The sequence below is a fragment of the Eriocheir sinensis genome, chromosome 36 (assembly GCF_024679095.1).
Source record: "Eriocheir sinensis breed Jianghai 21 chromosome 36, ASM2467909v1, whole genome shotgun sequence".
Taxonomy (NCBI): domain Eukaryota; kingdom Metazoa; phylum Arthropoda; class Malacostraca; order Decapoda; family Varunidae; genus Eriocheir; species Eriocheir sinensis.
The window spans coordinates 13,532,773-13,549,780 of record NC_066544.1 but is presented as its reverse complement, the minus strand read 5'-3'; the positions used below and the strand labels follow the sequence as shown (position 1 = coordinate 13,549,780).

The 17,008-nt window shown below is 41.4% G+C and overlaps 1 protein-coding gene across 1 annotated transcript in view; it reads left to right on the top strand.

Moving 5' to 3' along the window:
• LOC127007860 (ATP-binding cassette sub-family G member 8-like) overlaps positions 1 to 17,008 on the top strand; it is a 111,770-nt gene that overhangs the window by 39,553 nt on the left and 55,209 nt on the right. The window contains exon 2 of the mRNA XM_050879266.1: positions 3,093 to 3,129. The gene's annotated coding sequence lies outside the window, so the exon portion shown is untranslated. The remainder of the gene's footprint in view (positions 1 to 3,092; positions 3,130 to 17,008) is intronic.

Sequence of the window (17,008 nt, the reverse complement as noted above, 5' to 3'; positions counted from 1 at the left end):
TGGGCAGGTATAATGATGATGATGATGGTGATGATGATGGTGATGATGATGGTGGTGGTGATTTGAATCCAGGAAGAAGAGAAGAAGGGAGGGGAAGAGGAGAAAGGGGGGAAGGGGAAGAGAAGAGAAAAGGGAAAAAGAGGGGAAGCAGATGAAGGTTGTGGTTGTGGTGATGGTGATAATGATGGTGGTGATTAGAAAACAGGAAGAGGGAGACGTGGAAGAGAAGGAAGGAAAAGAGGGAAGGGAAGAAAAGGGATAGCAAGGGAAAGAAGAGAGTGGATAGGGAAAGTAAGGGAGGAAGAGGATGAAAGGAAAGAGGGGAAAAGGGAAGAAGAGAAGAGAATGATGGGAGTTGAAGGAAGGGAATGGGAAGAAGGTGGAATAAAAGGAGAAAGAAAAAGGAATGAGGAAACAGGAGGAAAAGAGGAAGAATAAGAAAAGGAAACAGGAAAAAGGATAAAAGGAGGAAAACGAAAAAGGGGAAAAAGGAAGAAGGGGAGAGAGGGCAAGAAAAAAGAAAGAAGGAGAGAGAGAGAAAGGAAAGAAGAGGAAGGGAAAAAAGTAAGAAAATAAGAAGGAAGAGAAAAAAGGAAGAAAGATATTATTGCAAGAAAGAGGGAAAGAAGAGAGAAAAGGAAGTGAGGGAAGGAGGGTAAGGGGAGGAGAAGAAGAAGGGGGGTGAGGAAGAGGGGGAAACAGGACGATGAATTAACAAAGAACAATGATGATGAAGGTGACGTGGCAACACTGACTCCAAACACTGTCAAGGGAGGAAACGAAATGACATTGAAATACAGTGACTGATAATGATGATGATGATGATGATGATGATGGTGATGATGGTGATGATGATGATGATGATGGTGATGATGGTGATGATGATGATGATGATGATGGTGATGATGATGGTGAAGAGGAAGTGGTAACTCGGAGGCTGAAAAAAATAATAAATAAAAAAAAGGAGGAGAAGGAGGAGGAAGAGATGGAAAGGAAGAGAAGGAGAAAGAAAGATAAGAAAAAAATGAAGGAAAGGAAGAAAAAAGAAAATGAAGAAGGGAAAACAGATTGAAAAGAAATGAGAACCAGAAAAAAATATGAAAATAAATTATAAAACGGAAAAAAATAGGAAAAATAATACGAAAAGAAAAAGGAAAAAGAAGAAAAAGAGGAAAAGGAAAAAGAACAAGAAGGAAAAAGAGAAGAAGCAGAATTGAAAAAGTAGAAGACGAAGAAGATGAAAAGAAAAAAAGAAAAGGAAGGGAAAAAAAGAAAAAAAGAGGTAGAAAAAGAGGAAGAGGAGGAGGAAGAAGAAGAGGAAGAAAGCCCTCCAGGATCACGTATCGGAGAGAAGTGTTTAATAATTTTGGAGAGAAACAAAACTTTACCTCCTTCTTCCCTCCTTCCTCCCTTCCTCCTCCTCTTCCTCCTCGTTATCCTTCCCTCCTCCTTTTTCTTCCTTCTTTTTCTTCCTTCTCTCCCTTCCTTCTCTCTTCTCTCCTCTTCACTTCTCCCTTCCTCCCTTCCCTCCTCCTCCTCTTCCTCCTCGTTATCCTTCCCTCCTCCATTTTCTTCCTTCTTTTTCTTCTCTCTCTCCCTTCCTTTTCTTTTCTCTCCTCTTCACTTCTCCTTTCCTTTTCCTTCACCTCCTCCTCCTCGTTATCCTTCCCTTCTTTTTCTTCCTTCTGTTTTTCTTCCTTTGTGTTCTTCCTCCCTTCTCTTCCCATTCTCTTCATTCTCCCTTTCTTCTTTACCTTCCTTCTGTTTCTTCTCCCTTCCTTCCTTCCTCCACCCTTCTTATCACCCCTTGTTTCTCTCCCTTTCCTTATCCTTCTCCTTCTCTTCTCCCCTTTCCTCTCCCTGCATCCTCCTTTCCCTCCCTCTTTTTCTCTCCCTATCCCTATCCTACCTCCCTTTTGCTCCCTATTTCATACCTCCATCTCTTTGTTTCCTTCTCTCTCCATTCCCCTTTCTCCCCTTCCTTGCTCCCCACTTTCCTCCCTCAGACCATTTTCTCCTCAATTACCCTTTTTCCCTCCCTTCCTTCCTCTCTCCCTTCCTCTTCCTTCCTTCCGCTCTCTCTCTTCCTCCTGTCCCCTTCCTCCTCCCTTTTTCCCTTCATTCCTCCCACTGCCTCCTTCCTTCCTCCCTTCCTCCCTCCTTTTCTCTCTCGCCCTTCCTCTCCCTCCCTTTCTCTCTCTTCCTCCTGTCCCCTTCCTCCTCCCTCCATCCCCTCATTCCTCCCACTGCCTCCTTCCTTCCTCCCTCCTTTTCTCTCTCTCCCTTCCTCTCCCTCCCTTTCTCTCTCTCTTCCTCCTGTCCCCTTCCTCCTCCCTCCTTCCCTTCATTCCTCCCACTGCCTCCTTCCTTCCCCTTCTTCCTCCCTTCCTCGCTCCCTCTCTCTCTCTCTCCCTTCCTCTCCCTCCCTCCCTCCTATCCTCGTTCTTGTCATGCTTTCCTTTGATGCAAAAAATAAAAAATAAAATGTTTCCTTCAATAATAGGCAAATTACACGCTCCAGATATTTTGTCCTTCCTCCTCCTCCTCCTCCTCCTCCTCCTCCTTCACACATACCTTTTGACTAGCATGTAAGATTTTTTTTTCTTTTTCTTCTTCAAGGCTTTTATATTTTTTTTGTTTCTTGTTTTTGTTTTTTATTCGTGAAAACAGGAAAGGAGAAAAAAACATTGATGCTTCTTTTGATGGTAAGATGAGTGAAATAAAAGAATAGGGATAGGAATAATAATAATGATGATAAGAAAAAAAAGAAGAAGAAGAAGAAGAAGAAGAAGAAGAAGAAGAAGAATTCGTGTCTGGATTTTTTTTCTTTTTGGTTTAATGTTAATTTCTTTTACATTATTTATTTATTTGTTTACTTCTCTTCTTATTATTATTATTATTATTATTATCATTATTATTATCATTAATATTTTCTTCGTCTTCATCTTTTTCTTCTCTTCTTTTTCTTCGTTTTCTTTTTTTTTCTTTTCGTCCTCTTCTTTTTCTTCTTCCTTTTCCATCAACTCCTCCTCCTCCTCCTCCTCCTCCCCCTCCCCCCAAGGCCTGTCAGTAACCCTTCCCTCCCTTCACAGGTGGACGCGCCGAAGGGGACGCCGCTGCCCACGCCAGGTAAGAAGAAGGAAGAGGAGGAGGAGGAGGAGGAGGAGGAGGAGGAGGAGGATAGTGATGTCATTCTGTGTGGAAGTATTAATCACCATCATCATCATCATCATTATCTGCAGTAGTAGTAGTAGGAGGAGGAGGAGGGGGAGGAAGAGGAAGAGGAAGAGGAGGCGCAGGAAGAGGAAGATGTTCAGGTAGCGTTCTTAATTATCCTCTTCCTGCTACTACTACTACTACTACTACTACTACTACTACTACTACTACTACCACCACCACCACCACCACCACCACCACTACTACTACTACTATTACTACTCCATTTCCTCTCCATTTTCTTCATTCCATCCTCTATTGTTTCACCCCAAGAAGAAGAAAAAGAAGAACAAGAACAAGAACAAGAATCACGCAGAGAGAAAGAAAAACAAAACAAAAAATTATCAACTCAAATCCACCCACAAGCCAATCACGGTCCTATCTCCTCCCTCCCTTAAGGCGAAAATCAAATGCATACGAGTCATGGCTTTTAAACACGTATCCTCCCGGCATTCAATTCTTCACCTAATCACCGAGGGTCGTAAGGGTGAATATACCTCGATTACTCCCTGCGATAGGTCTCAGAGGCGAAGGTTCAGGGAGTAGGGAAATTAGTCACTGTGGATAGGGTGCTTAAGGGTGGTTTTAGTGCATTCGGAAGTAAGATCAGTTGACTTATAAGCTAAGGAAAGAAAAAAAGGAGTTGAGGAGTTGTACAGGAATGCTCTTTTTAACTTAGAGGAAGAGAAGAGAGGTGAAGGAACTGACTGTTTGGGGAGGGGAAGAAGGGGAGGAGGAGGAGGAGGAGGTGGTGGTTGTGGTGGTGGTGGAAGAGGAAGAGGAAGAGTCAAGGAGTAGGATGTGGAAGAAGAGAAAGAGAAGGGAGAGGAAGAGAAAAAGAGGAGGTGGAAGAAGAAGAGAAAGGGAAGATGAAAGAGGGGGATGTAGAAGAGGAAATGGTAAAGTTAGAAAGAAGAGGTGGAAGAAGAAAAGAAGGAAGAGGAAGCAGAGGAAGTAGAAGAAGAAATGGTGAAAAAAAGAATAAAGAAAAGTTAGGAGAAAAAACGAAAAAAAAAAAAGGAAAGGTCCAAAGAAGAAAAAGGAAAAGGAAGGAAAATATGAAGAAAAAAAAGGAAATAACAAGAATATAAAGAAGAAAAGGAGAAGGTAAAAGAAGAAATGGTGAAAAAAAGAAAGAAAAGGAAAAATAGAAAAAAAAAGGAAAGGTCGCAAAAAGAAAAAGGAAAAAAGAGGGAAAAAATAAAGAAAGAAGAGGGAAGAATGAGAAGAACAAGGAAAAGAAGAAGAAGAGGAGGAGGAGGAGGAGGAGAAGGAAATAGTTATCTCAGTCTTTGTCTCCGTTCGCTAATTTATTTCCTCGATGTTTGTTTAATATTTCTTTTTATTTCTCTTTTATTTGTTGTCTTTCATCATCGTCTTTTCCTCGTTTATTTTTCGTGACACTTTTTTCTTAATTCTTTTTCTTACATTATTTTCTTTCTCTTTTCCTTGTTTGTGTTTTTATGTTTTTTCTTTCCTATTTTTTTTCTTCTTCTTTCTGTGTTATTTATTTTTCGTGGCGTTTCTTCCTTAATTATTTTCTTTCTTTATCATTTTTTCTTTGTTTTCTTTGTTTTCTTTGTGTATTTCTGTTTTTCCTTTTTTATATCTCTTTTCTTTTTTTCTCCCTTTCTTTCTTTCCTTCATTTCTCTCTTAATTTCGTTCTTTCCTTCCTTCCTTCTTTCCTTCTTTTCTTTCCTTATTTGCTTCATGCGTCTTTATTATTTGTTCGCCCTTTCTTTCTTTCTTACCTCTTTTCTTTCTTGCTTTTTGTCTTTCTTTATTTCTTTTTTCTTTTCTTTTTTGTTTTGCTTTTTCTTTCTTCCATTCCTTCTTTCTTTTCTTTTTCTTCGTTTTTCTCTTCATTCTTCGTTCTCTCTCTCTCTCTCTCTCTCTCTCTCTCTCTCTCTCTCTCTCTCTCTCTCTCTCTCTCTCTCTCTCTCTCTCTCTCTCTCTCTCTCTCTCTCTCTCTCTCTCTCTCTCATCATATTTCATCATCGTCATCGTCATTGTTATCACATCAAGGTGGCAATTGCATTGTTCCCCCCTCCCCCTCTCTCTCTCTCTCTCTCTCTCTCTCTCTCTCTCTCTCTCTCTCTCTCTCTCTCTCTCTCTCTCTCTCTCTCTCTCTCTCTCTCTCTCTCTCTCGCTCTCACTCTCTTTATTTATCCCCCTTATCGAGTCTGAGAACGGCAAACACACACACACACACACACACACACACACACACACACACACACACACACACACACACACACACACACACACACACACACACACACTCGAATCACGACAGCCTTCCGTGAGAGACAGGCAACCTTCTCACGCCCTCTGACCCCCCCCCTCTTCATCCCCCTCCCCTCCCCCTCCTACCTCCCACCCCCTGCCCCATCACATTCATCCCCAACGAGAGAGAGAGGGGAGAGAAGATGAGGGGAGGAATGTAAAGGAAAGAGAGGAAGAGGGAGAAAGAGAAGGAAGAGAGAGGGAGAGAAGAAAGGGAGATGAAGGGATGGAAGAGGGAGGAAAAAGTTAGTAGGAGAGGAGGAGAGGAGGTGAAAGATGGAAGAGAGTGAGAAAGTGAAAGGAGGAGGAAGAGAAGGAAGAGAGAGGGAGATAGGAGGAAGGGAGATTAGGGCAGAGAAGTTAAGTGAGATAGGAAGAAAAGGGAGAGGAAATGGGAGGAAAAGATAAAGGAAGGGGAGGAAAGGGAGATGAAAGAGAGATAAAAAATGAGAGAAGTTGTTTTTTCATTATTATTATTATTATTATTATTATTATTATTATTATTATTATTATTATTATTATTATTATTATTATTATTATTAAGTTTAGGTTCCGATGCAAAATGGAAGCGATATTACATTCCACCGATCCTATATTTTTAACGCTCTCCTCCTCCTCCTCCTCCTCCTCCTCCTCCTCCTCCTCCTCCTCTTCCTCCTCCTCCTCCTCCTCCTCCTTCTCCTCCTCCTCTTCCTCCTTCTCCTCCTCCTTCTTCTTCTCCTCCTTTTCTTATTTTTCTTATTCCTATTCATAGTCTTCCTCCTCCTCCTCCTCCTCCTCCTCCTCCTCCTGCTGCTCTGTGGTCTACTTGGGTTTGTGGTCTGCGGTACAGGAAACAAGGAAGGAAGGAAGGAAGGAAGGAAAAATATGACTAAAGGAAGGAAGGAAGGAAATAGTCAGATCAGATTCAGCTTGCAAGTAATCTTAATTTATTCTCTCTCTCTCTCTCTCTCTCTCTCTCTCTCTCTCTCTCTCTCTCTCTCTCTCTCTCTCTCTCTCTCTCTCTCTCTCTCTCTCTCTCTCTCTCTCTCTCTCTCTCTCTCTCTCTCTCTCTCTCTCTCTCACATTATCTATCTCTATCCATCTCTATTTCTTTAATCATCAACATTTAAACAAAGTATTTCCTCCTCCTCCTCCTCCTCCTCCTCCTTCTCCTCCTCCTCCTCCTCTTCTTCTTCCACTTCTTCTTTTTCGTCTCTTCCTTCATATCTTGTTCATTTCCTCCGCTCCGCTTTCCTCTTCCACTTCTTTGCCTTCCTCCTCCTCCTCCTCCTCCTCCTCCTCCTCCTCCTCCTCCTCTTCCTCCTCCTCCTCCTCCTCCTCTCTTAGTCACTTCCGGTGGACATCAGAACCACAAACACGAGAAGACATCCGGCATTATAAAAAAAAAAGCTTAATTTATTACCCAAAGAGAGAGAGAGAGAGAGAGAGAGAGAGAGAGAGAGAGAGAGAGAGAGAGAGAGAGAGAGAGAGAGAGATGAGTCATTAGCAGTCACGACCACCACCTTGAGTCATCTTCAGTCACCTTCCTCATTTTCCTCATCTCACCTTCGCTAATTTCTACAATCAGTTTTGGGATGAGAAAGTGAAGCAACGGTTGCCGGGAAAATGAAAAGAAGATGAAGGAAAAGTTACCAGAAAAGGAGAATATTGAGAATGTGAATGAAAAGTTAGGAAAAAAAGGAAGAGAAAGTGAAAGAAAAGTTATCAGGAAAATGAAAAGATGAAACAATTTATTTAGAGTTATCAGGAAAATGAAAAGATGAAACTGAATTTAAAGTTATCAGGAAAATGAAAAGTTGGAAGTAAAATTATAAGTATCCAGGGAAATGAAAAAAATTGAAGTGAAAGAAAATATACCAGGAAAATTAAAGAAAAGTGAAGGAACAGTTATGAGAAAAAAAATAATAGCGAAAAAGTTACCAGAAAAGTGAAGGGAAATGAAAAAAAAATAATTAGTATAGAAAGTGAAACCAGAAAAACGACAGAGGAGGGAAAATGTGTCAGGAAATTAAAGAAAAAGTGTAAGAAGAAAATAAAATGTTAATCAAGAAGTAAAAGTATAGAGATAGTAAAGTTTGTAAAGATGTCAGAGATAGTAAAATTAATAAAAGTTAAATACACAAATGAAAATGAAGACAAATAAGACCAAGAAAATAACAAGTAGAAGCAAAATTGTCCAGGAAAAATAAGGAAAAGCGTTAGAAAGAGACGTGAAAAATTAAATTAAGAGAAGAAAAAAATATATAATCAAGTAGTTTTGTCGTAAAGGTTGTAAAGAAATATGAAAAATAAAATGAAAAGAAGAAAAAATAGTCAAGTAGTAAAGATAAAGTTAGTAAAAGTGTCGGAGGTATTAAAAGTAGCAGAAGTTAAATACACAAATGAGGAGAGTTGAAGGTGATTCCCAGACCGTCACATACCTGGTCAACACCTGGGCCGGTAATGAAGTAACGTTAGGAAAGCACACGGCAGAAAAAGAGTTATTTGCAGGAAGCCAATGAACTGAAGCCACACTCTTCCTTCTCCTCCTCCTCCTCCTCCTCCTCCTCCTCCTCCTCCTCCTCCTCCTCCTCTTCTTCTTCCTCCTCCTCCTCCTCCTGTTTTTCTTATATTTTTTTCTCTCCTCTCCATTTGTTTCCTTCTTCTCCTATTCCTCTTTTCATTTTCACTTTTCCTCCTCTCGTCTTTCATTTCCTCCTTTTCTTTATATTTTCGTTCTCTCCTTTATCATCCTCCTATCCTTTCTCATTTCCGCCTTTCCTTTCTCTTTTCCTCATTTCCTTTCTCTTTTCCTCATTTTTTGCTCTTTTCCTCCTTTCCTTTCCTTTCCTCTCTTCTCTTCCTTTTTCTTTTCTTCCCTTTCTTTTCCTCTTTTCCTTTCCTTTCCTCTTATCTTTCTTTTTTTCCTCCCTTTCTTCTCCTCTCTTGTCTTCCTTCCCTTTCTCTTTTCTTTCATTAACAAGCAGAGGAAGTCTTAAAAAAGCATTCCTTGTTCCTATTTCCTCCTTCCTTTTTCCTTTTTCTAAGTTAACGTATCCTTTAAAAGTACCGGAATGAGACATGGGGGAAAAAAAAGGAATATCTAAGGAATGAGAATTGGGTTTTGGAATGAAGGTAAATAAACACTGGACAGAAAGAAAATGGGAAGGGAAAAAGAGGGGGAAGGAGGGAATAGTGGAATGAGACAGGAACGAAGGACGAGAAAAAATTTAAGAATGGGAATCAGAATGAATGGAAATGGAAGGAAAAAGAGGAGAAAGATGAGAAGCTGGGAATGATGAAATGAGATAAATGCGAAAAAGAGGGAAAATGAGAGAAATATGAACCAGGTTGTGAAATACAGTTTAAGGCATTAGATAGAAAGGCGAAGGAAGGAAAGAGAGGGAAAATAGGATTGATGGAATGAGGCAAATGCGAGACAAAACGAAGATGAGGCGAATGGGAAGTAGGTTATGGAATGAGGGTAAAGGTATTGGGAAGGGCATGAAGAAGAGGCAAGTGATGGAGGGAGGGAGGGAAGGATGTGGAATGAGGGTTAAGGTGCCGAGGGAAAGGCGAGGGAGAGGAGAGAAGGGAGGGAAGGAGGAAAAACTGGAAGTACTTACAACATGCGGAGTTTGCTGAACGTGTCTGGAGAGGAAGGAAGGAAGGGAGGGAGGAAAAAAAAGGAAGGAAGGAATGAAGTACCAAGAAGTGGGGAGTGAAGGAATGTTGAAATATGTTCCTTCAGTTTATTCTCCTCCTTTTTTTCCTTCGTTTTTTTTCCGTTTTTTTTTTGTAACTTTTATTGTTTTTTTTTGTTTTTGTAAGTCCGCTACTATTTCCTGCCTCATCATCATCATCATCATCATTATACTGAACATCACCTTTTAGATTTATTTTTATTTTTTCTGTTCCTTTTTTTTTTTTCTTTTTGTAACTTTTATTGTCATTTTTTGTCTTTGTAAATCCGCTACTATTTCCTGCCTCATCATCATCATCATCATCATTATACTGAACATCACCTTTTAGATTTATTTTTATTTTTCATTTTCCATTTTTCCTTTTCTTTTTGTAACTTTTATTTTCATTTTTTGTCTTTGTAAATCCGCTACTATTTCCTGCCTCATCATCATCATCATCATCATCATTATACTGAACATCACCTCTTAGATTTCTTTTTATTTTTTCTATTCCTTTTTTCCTTTTTCTTTTTGTAACTTATTTTTATTTTTTTGTCTTTGTAAATCCGCTACTAGTAAAGCTTAATTTCCTGCTTCATCATTATCATCATCACTATACTGAACATCACCTTTTAGATTTCTTTTCATTTTTTATAATATTTTCCTGATACATTTCTCTTTTTTTGCCATTTTCCTTCCTCGTTTCGTGTCTTATCCGCTACTGGTACTGATTTATTTCCTGCTTCAACATCATCATCATCACCATCATCACCATCATCATCATTATTCTAAACATCACCTTTCAAATTTCTTCTTAACTGTTTCTCGTCATATTTTACTGTTACATTTCTTATCAATTTTTATCTCTTTTTTTTTTTCTTCGTCATTTTATTTTTTGCCTCGAGAGACTTACCCCCAACCACTATCATCACCACCACCACTATCACCACTATCACCATCACCACCACCATCACCACTATCTTCGTACTCCTCATCTTCATATCTCGTTCGTCTCGTCAGCTCTCGCAGCCGGAAACACTTCAATCCCCCGTTAAAGGAATCTGATCCTCCTTGCGTGTCGATTGGCAAGACTTAATTTTTCTGAACGTTAGAAAACCGCTTTGGCTTGACGAAAAAAAATTATAGTAGTAGTAGTAGTAGTAGTAGTAGTAGTAGTAGTAGTAGTAGTAGTAGTAGTAGTAGTAGAGGAGGAGGAGGACGAGGAAGAAGAAGAAGAAGAAAAAAAAAAAGAAGACGAAGAAAAAGAAAAAGAAGAAAAAGAAAAAGAAAAACAAGAAGAAGAAGAAAAAAGGAAGAAAAAGAAGAACAAAAACAAGAACAAGAAGAACAACTACGAGAACAAGAAGAACAAGAAAAACAAGAACAAGAAGAAGGAAGAGGAGGAGGAAGAAGAAGAAGAAAAGAAGAAGAGGAGTTATAGTAGTAGTAGTAGTAGTAGTAGTAGTAGTAGTAGTAGTAGTAGTAGTAGTAGTAGTAGTCTCAAGGCGTGAAATCGTGTTAAGTTCACCTGTAGTGCCTAATTAAGCCCCGCCCCGCCAGGTGTGAAGTCTTACCTGCCTAACACCTGCATTTTCTGACTCACCTGGATCATCCTTACTCATCTCCCCCTCCTCTTCCTCCTCCTCTCACCTTCTCTTTTATCTCATTTTCCTCCTCTTTTTTTTCCTCCTATTCCTCATTCTTTTCTTCTTCATTCTCTTTTCCCTACTCTAACGTTATCATTTTTGTCCTCCTCTTCCTCCTTCTCCTCTTGCATTTTCTTCTCTTCTATCTCTCGTTTTACTTTCCTTTTCCTGCTCCTCTTTTTCATTCTTCTTTTCTTCATTCTCTCAACTGATACTTCTTTTCTTCCATCTTCTTCTTCCTCCTCCTTCTTCTCCTCCTCCCACCTTTTCTTCGCCTTTATTTTCCCTTTTAATCTCCTTTTCCTTCTATTCCTCAATCCTCTATTCTTCATTCTCTCAACTGATCCTTCTCTTCTTCAATCTCCTCCGCATGTTTCTCTTTTTGCCTCCTCCTCTTTCTCCTTCTCCTCTTCCTCCTCCTCCTCCTCCATCATCTTCCTTTCGGCTTCTCGCGTTCATGGATTCGCATTTTGTCTGTTAGTGTTCTTTCCTTCCTTCCCGGACACAATGTTGCGCTTCCTCGTCCTCATTGTGTTGCGTCTCATTGTGTTGCGTCGGGTGTTTCAGGTTTCAAGGGTCAGCTGAGGAGGTTCAAGGGAAGAAGGAAGCAAGCAACGAACACCAAAGAAAAACAAAAAAGAAAAGGTGTTGATATTGAGAGGGGATTCGATACTCTTATGTTGTCTTTGATTCTCTTTGTTTTGCTCTTTGATCCTAAATGGTGGAATTCTCTTATAGTCTTAGCATTGGAAAAAGTGTTTAATGCCCTTGTTATAGAGTTTTAAAGAGTATTGCATAAGAGACAGAGAGACAGACAGATATAGAAAGACAGACAGACAGACTTACAAACAGACAGACAGACACAGAAACAAAAAAAAAATTAAAACAGAGAGATAGAAAGATAGATACACACACACACACACACACACACACACACACACACACACACACACACACACACACACACACACACACACACACACTTACAGACAGACAGATAGACAAACACACAAACTTACAGACAGACAGACAGACAGACAGAGTAATGACCAGAAGAAAGGAACTCTGTGTGCATTGACAAGCAAGAAGAATGAGAGGGAGAAGAGGTCAGTGGCATATGAAGAAAGGGGAAGGAAGGGAGAGGGAGAGAGAGAAGGAGAGGGAGGAGAAGCAACGCAGTCCAGGAAGAGAAATGAGAAGGAGGAAGGAGAGAGAAAAAGAGGGAAGGAAAAGAAAAAGAAGGGAGTGGGAGAAGGAGGGAGAGGGAGAAGAGGAAAGAAACCCAATGCAGGAATGAGAGAGAGAAGAGAAAAGAAGAGGAGGAAGAAGAAAAAGGAGAGAAAAAGGAAGAAGAAGGAGGAAGAGAGGGAGAGATATAAAGTACGAGAGAGTGAAAAGCAAGAAGAAAAGTATAAAAAAGAATAAGAAGGAAGAGAAAAAGGGAGAGAAAAGGAGGGAGAGCGAGTGAAAAGAGAAGAGAGAGGGAAAGGAAAAAAAAACACCACACAGAAGAGAAGAGAGGAAGAGAGATGAGGAGGAGGAGGAGGAGGAGGAGGAGGAGGAGGAGGTAGATGGGAGGGCACTAACCTGTCGGGGATGAGGGACAAAAAACATCTACCTGGAAGAAAAACAGGTGCAGGGAACCACTAATTAGCATGCCCAGGTAACATGTCCCCTTCCGTCCCTTCCTTCCGTCCCTCCTGAACCTTCCTCTTCCTCCCTTTTTCTTCCTCTTCGTCCCCTTTCTCTTCCTTGCCTTCCCCTTTCCTTTCCTTGCCCTTTCCCACCTTCCTCTTCCTCCCTTCCTCTTCCTCATCTACCTCTTTGTCCCCTTCATCTTTCCTTTATTCTTTCTTCCATTCCTTTCTTTTCCTCTTTTCGTTCCCCTCTTCCTTCTTTCCTTCCCTTCCTTCCTTCCTTTCTCTTCCTCTCGTCCTTCTTCCCTTCCCTTCCTTTCTTCCACTCCAATATTTTTCCTCTCTCGATTTATTTATCTCCTCCATTCCTTTCCTCTCTCCCTATTCTCTCTCTTTCTCCTTTCTTTCTTTTAATTTATCTTTTCTTCCTCCCCATCTTCCATTCCTTTCTCTTCCTCTCTTCCCTCTTTCCTTCCCTTCCTCTCTCCCTTTCCAATATTTTTCCTCCCTCTATTTCTCTCCTCCATTCCTTTCCTCTCTCCCTATTCTCTCTCTTTCTCTTCCTTTCATCTCCTTTTCTTCCTACCCATCTCCCTTTCATCCTCCCCATCTCACCCCTCTCTTAAATCTCCTCTCCCTTCATCTTCTCTCATTCCTTCTCATCTCCAACCTGCAATCACATCCTCACTCTCCTCCCTCTCCTCCTCTGCACCTCCTCCTCTTCGCCTTCACCCTCGCTCAGGTTAATGATAAATACAGGAAATGGGGTTTTATTTATATAACGTTCGGTGCGGTGTTGATCACGGGGCGGCGAGCTGTATGTACCGTTCCCCTGATGGCCCCGAGTGTTACCTGTCGGGGAGATGTGGGATAAGGGAGACGGCGTTTACCTGGTGGGGAGTGTTTCTGTTACCTGTACGTGTACCTGTGGAGTTGAGTGTCAGTCAGGTAGATGGGGCTTTGTGGCAGGTCTTTGTGGTAGGTGTTTGTGGTAGGTGTTTGTGTCGTTTTGATTGTTGTTTTGTGCCCCTCTCTTCCATTCCACGTCTGTTCCTCCCTTCTCCCTTTTTCCTCCCTCGTATATCTTCCTCTTATCCCTTTCAAGTACCCTCCTCGTCACTCCCTCATCCCCATCTTCTCACCTGCATATTCCCCTCTTTATTTTTGTACAGTCCCCAATCCCTGTTTCCCCACATGTAATATACTCACTTTTTCCCCGTCCCTCGCATTTGCTCTCCACTGGTCTTTTTCCTTCCCTTTTATCACTTTGCCTTACCTCCTCTTTCCTCCTATGCACCCCCCTCTAGCCTTTCCCCTTCGTTTCTTTTCCCTTCCCTTTCCTCCCTTCCCCTCCTCTTTCCTCCCTTTCCTTCCCCTTCCTTTTCTTTTCCATCACTTCCCTTACCTTCCCTTTCCTTCCCCTTCATTTTCTTTTCCACCTCTTCCCTTCCCTTCCCTACTATTCTCTTCCCTTCCCTTTCCTCCCCCATCCTTTTCTTTTCCATCCCTTCCCTTCCCTTCCCTTCCCTTCCCTTTCCTTCCCCTTCCTTTTCTTTTCCATCTCTTCCCTTCCCTTCCCTTTCCTTTCCCTCCCCTCCTATATCATCTTAGTCAACCATATTAACCTCTTTTATCCCTTTCACCTCTCCCTTTACGCACAAACACACACACCTTCCCTCTCGTGTCATATCGTCCAGCCAGTCTGCGTAACGGGCCTCAACGCCGCCAAATGTAACACCTGGACGTTGGCGGCGGCGGCGGCAGCGGGCGGCGGCGGCAGGTGTGTCATTACCACCTGCGATTTATGAGTTTTGGGCGGCGGAGCGAAGAGGAGGAGGAGGAGGCAGGACAGCGGTGGTCTTGTTGGTGGTGGTGGTGGTGGTGGTGGTGGTGGATGGGGGTGAGAGGGGTGGATGTTGATGTTGTTATTGGTGGTGATGTTGAGGAAGGAAAGAGAGAAGAAAGGGATGTGGAGGAAGAAGTTGTTGTTGATGTTCTTGTTGTTGGTGGTGATGTTGAGGAAGGAAAGAGAAAAGAAAGGGATGTGGAGGAAGAAGTTGTTGTTGATGTTCTTCTTGTTGGTGATGTTGAGGAGGGAAAGGGAGAAGAAGGGGATGTGGAGGAAGAAGGGAAGAGGGGGGATGTATACAATGCTTTCCCTTCCTTCCTTCCCTCCTTCTCTCCCTTCCTCTCTTCCTCCCTTCCTTCTTTCCTCCCAAAATAATTACTACGTCTGTTATTTTTTTCTTGCCTCTGTTCTGTTATCTCTCCTCCTCCTTTCCTCCTCCAGCTGTTCTTCCTCTCTCTTCTCTTTATCTTACCTTCGTCTTCTTTCAGTAGTTTCCTCTCCGTCTGTTTTTTCTCTTCTTTTTTTTTTATTCCTTGTCATTTTTCTTCCCTCTTCCTCCTTCCTCTTTTTTTTCCCTTCTCTTTTTCCTTCATATAATCTCTCCCTCTCGCTTTTTTTTTCCTTTACCTTTTATCCTCCTCTTCCTTCTCTCTTTTCATTATTTTAATCCTCCTCTTTTTATCTATTCTCCCACCCTTAATCTCTCTCTCTCCCTCCACTCTCATATTCTTCTCTTTCCTCCATTTCCATTCATCATTATCTTTTCCTCCTTTCCTCCATCCTTCTCTAAACACCCCCATCAAAGCGACCGTGGAGGAGGAGGAGGAGGAGGAGGAGAAGGAGGTGGATGGAAGGAAGGGGGAGAGTTTGAGTGGCCCTCCCATCCCCTTCCTTCCCCCCTCCCCCCCCTTTACTTACCTGGGGAGAAGGGGAAGGGGGGGGGGAGGATGTGCAACAGGTGAGGCATCGGCGGCACAACAGGTGGAGGTGGAAGTGGAGGTGGTGGTGGTGGAGGTGTTGAGTCGCCGGTAAGCTGTGGTACGTGATGGTAGGCTCGCGTGGTAGTGGTGGTGATGGTGGTGGTGGTGGTGATATGCGGTGGTTAATATGGTGCTGTTTAAGGTGTTGGTGTTGTTGTGGTGTTCGTATTGGTGGTGATCAAGTGCTGTGGTGGTGGTGGTGGTGGTGGTGGTGGTGAATGTGATGTTGTATTGGTAGCGAGTGATGTTCTGGTTCCTGTCTGTGGTTTCGGTGAGTCTGTGGTGTCTATATTAGTGTGTTTTTGCTGCGATGCCTCTGTTGGTGTCTGTGCTGTGTCACGCTCGTTTGCAATGTCTGTGCTTTGAATGATATATATTGTGTCTGTTCCTTTTTAGTAGCTGTGGTGTCTGTGTTTCTTTCTTTCTTCCTTCCTTCCTTCCTCCTTTTCTCGATGCTTTCTTTCTTCCTTTATTCTTTACTTTACTCATTCATACTCATCCCTTTTTTTTTCTTTTTTCTCCCTTCCCACTTCCTTTCTTTCTTTCTTCCTTCCTTCCTTCCTCCTTTTCTCGATGTTTTCTTTCCTCCTTTATTCTTTACTTCATTCATTCATATTCATCCCTATTTTTATTCCTTTTTTCTCCCTTCCCACTTTCTTTCTTTCTTTCTTTCTTTCTTCCTTCCCTCCTTCCTCCTTTTCTCGATGTTTTCTTTCTTCCTTTATTCTTTACTTCATTCATTCATACTCATCCCTTTTTTTCTTTTTTCTTCCTTCCCACTTTCTTTCTTCCTATTCCTTCCTTTTTTTTACCTCCCTTTACCTACGTTACTTACCTGTGGCTGGGTGCTTAATTAAAGGTATACATGTGCCTCACCGCCCACCACTCACCTGTGTACTCAGCCAGGTGTCCGCCGCTGCTCCCCACGTGGCCCTACCTGTCCCTAATGAGTCTCCTGGGCATGGGAAGCTTACCTGGATATATCTTCTTGGGCTACACCTTTTTCCACAATCCTATTTTTTTTACTTTTTTTATATTTTTTTCTCCTCTGTTTAATTATCTATTTTTCTCTTGTTTTTTTTTTAATATTTATGGAGTTTTTCACGCTGTTTTTTTTTTTACTATATTTTCGTTTTCTTTTTTATATCATGTTTTTTTTTTTTAGTTTTTATCTTTTCCATACTATAATTATCTTCGTTTTTTTTTTCATCTTTCTGTTTAATCATCTGTTCTTTCGCCCTTTTCTTCTACTCATCTACTGTTTTCTTACCCTTTTTTTTATTTATTTATCTTATCTACCCCCTTTTATTTTTCCTTTTTTTCTCCCTTTTTTTATAATCATTTACTTTATCCACATTTTTGTCTGATATTCTGCTTTTTTTCACTTTTTCACTTTTATGTAATCCTTTGTTTTTTCTTCCTCAGTTTCCCCTTAAATACGTCAACAAAAATTTCCACTCCATTCTCTCTCATAATGATGGTAAGAAATAGTTGAAAAATAGATAATATACTGGTAGATAGATAGATACAGAGAGAGAGAGAGGCTGCAATTTATATGATGGAAAAGCTTATGTACAGTTCTAAAATCCGTGTTTACTCAGCTTCATCTCTTCCTCTACACATCCATCTTCCCTCCTCCTCCTCCTCCTCCTCCTCCTCCTCGTACCTGTCGCCCCACGCTGACCATACCTGTAATTTCGTCGCCGTGGGAGGTGAGGCGTGGAGAAC